Source organism: Cephus cinctus, unplaced genomic scaffold, assembly GCF_000341935.2.
Source record: "Cephus cinctus unplaced genomic scaffold, Ccin1 Ccin1_scaffold0464, whole genome shotgun sequence".
NCBI lineage: Eukaryota > Metazoa > Arthropoda > Insecta > Hymenoptera > Cephidae > Cephus > Cephus cinctus.
The window spans coordinates 30,281-33,068 of NW_014333140.1; the positions used below are offsets into that span (position 1 = coordinate 30,281).

General features: G+C 46.8%; 1 protein-coding gene across 1 annotated transcript in view; it reads right to left on the reverse strand.

Annotated features, from left to right (window-relative positions):
- Positions 1–2,788, reverse strand: part of LOC107268087 (protein sprouty) — a gene marked incomplete at its 5' end in the record, with an annotated part of 19,453 nt that overhangs the window by 16,135 nt on the left and 530 nt on the right. The gene's annotated exons all lie outside the window — the stretch shown is intronic.

Sequence of the window (2,788 nt, forward strand, 5' to 3'; positions counted from 1 at the left end):
CCCACCCACCCACACGCACCACCAATACCAGTAACGCGTACGCAATACGCACGAGGTTACGCGTTACTCACACTGCCCTAACAATATCCTACACCCACTGCCGGTTGGCACCACTGAACGAACACACGTCAAAAAACTATTTTCGGTGTCCCGCGCACCGCTGCCAGGCCTCGACTCTGAGTGATCCTCAACCTCCTCGACCTCCTCGACCTCTCTCCATCCCCTTTTTCAACATTCCTTATATCCCCCATTGACATTGGAGCATCCTCGCGTACAGATAAATTTCATCGTACGTATCTCTCTCTCTCTCTCTCTCTCTCTCTCTCTCTCTCTCTCATTTTATCCATATTTTTAAACAGAGCATATCCTCCTTCCCCACGGTCCATTTATCTTCGGAGATCACTCTATCTCCGTACTCTCCTTTTTTTCATCCACGGTCATTCCTTTTTACTCGGTACTACGACCTGCGACACGTAGTAAACACAAATATTACCAAGGTAATAGGCGCGTCCAACGTGAACATGTAATAATACGTGGAGGCTGGAACGAGAGAGCTGTAGGCTCGCTGATATATCGGCAGCCCTGATAATTTAAGAAACCTCGCCCGGTATCTGTTTCGAGCGAGATAAAGCCGAAGGAACGGACACAGGCCGGATGTGACGCGACAACATAATGATGAATGTAGATTGTGGACTCGTGCGCGAGCGACCGAACGACTGGGCGAGTCGGTCTACGAGCGAGCGAGAGAGCGAGAGAGAGAGAGAGAGAGAGAGAGAGAGAAAGAGAGAGAGAGAGAGAGAGCAAGAGATGCTAAAGCATCAGAAGAAGTTCGAGGAGAGCCGAGAGAGGAGTCGAAACAAAGATAAGAGGGTTGGCAAACATAGATAGCGTGGCGCATGCCCATTCCCCATTTACCATTCTCTATTACCATCCAGAGACTTCAATTCGCTTTGTATTAATTTACTTTAAACTGTATAGGAGAGAAGGAGACGAAGAGAGAGAGAGAGAGAGAGAGAGAGAAAGAGAGAGAGAGAGAGAGAGCAAGAGATGCTAAAGCATCAGAAGAAGTTCGAGGAGAGCCGAGAGAGGAGTCGAAACAAAGATAAGAGGGTTGGCAAACATAGATAGCGTGGCGCATGCCCATTCCCCATTTACCATTCTCTATTACCATCCAGAGACTTCAATTCGCTTTGTATTAATTTACTTTAAACTGTATAGGAGAGAAGGAGACGAAGAGAGAGAGAGAGAGAGAGAGAGAGAAAGAGAGAGAGAGAGAGAGAGCAAGAGATGCTAAAGCATCAGAAGAAGTTCGAGGAGAGCCGAGAGAGGAGTCGAAACAAAGATAAGAGGGTTGGCAAACATAGATAGCGTGGCGCATGCCCATTCCCCATTTACCATTCTCTATTACCATCCAGAGACTTCAATTCGCTTTGTATTAATTTACTTTAAACTGTATAGGAGAGAAGGAGACGAAGAGAGAGAGAGAGAGAGAGAGAGAGAAAGAGAGAGAGAGAGAGAGAGAGAGAGAGAAATAAAGAAAACAACGATAATCACCGTATTACACGTATTCATGAAAACCGTGTGGAATCTGAAAAATTTTCCTGACCATATATTTGTCTCTTATTCGAATTCGATCCGTCTGTCTCTCTCGCACTCGCGCCATCTCCGCGCATCACCGTCTCACTCCCACTCACGGTCTCTTACGAAGAAACCGTTTTCGGTTCCCTATCTCGCCTCTTCTTACTCCGGGGCTCAGCACTCTCCTCGGAATCCGGTCGCTTCAAAGCGACAGATCGGTTTCCAAGATTTCACGGGAGGACCGCACCGCTGTGGATGCGCCTTGATACTTCTGGCAATGTACCAGCAGTGTACAGGGTGGTGGTAGGAGATTGGTTAACGCAGGATAAATTCAGGATGTGTGAAAATACGTGTCTATATGTCTATCTTCGAGCAAGTCCTTTAAGGTAAAAATCATGAGGACCTGCGAGGAAAATGTAAATAATATATATATATATATATATATTCTCCTATGGTATACCAAATTACTATACATCACCGAGAATGATTGGCAAACTCATGTTTTATGAATGGCCTTCCTTGACTTGGCTTGAGAACTCCTGGTGCCGGTTCATCGTTTAGCTCGGTAATTCCTTCTTCCCTTCCGTTATCCCCCCTAGGATGGATTCTAACTAGCGATATTATTTATGCAGCAAAAGCCAGTGCTCCAGGTTTTCTCGCCGCAATAGCTCTCTCGGAGACTCACCTTGACGTCTCCTGGACTAACTCGAGATACGCGTGGTATTTTTTTAAGCGATTTGAAAAAAAAATCTTTCGACGCGCCGATATATACAAGGCACCCGGGTTTACCGTGTACGATCCTGATTTATTTTTTCCTCGAGTTATTAGCCATACACCTTAGGATCGGAGTGGCTGACTGCGGCTGCGATGAAGGAATGCTTGTGGAAATCGCTATTTCATTCATGCAACGAGACTGGTCCCCCACGTATGCTCCTGTTCCCCCCCATCATGTAAAGCATACGTGTGCTACCAGCCCGTGTAACTACACCTTGTGAATTTCACGTGAGGAACAAGGACGAGAAACGCGCGGGGGCTGCCAAGCGAAACGGGAAAGAGACTTTCTCGCAAACTTTCTATAGCCGAGTGCCGTTCATTCACTAGCTCCTTCCGAGATGGCTATTGCATTATCGTACAGGGAGTTCCACTTTGGTAGACAGGATACGGGCGAGGAGAGTAGAGATTGAGTGTTAAGGCGTACTGTAGGGGGGGG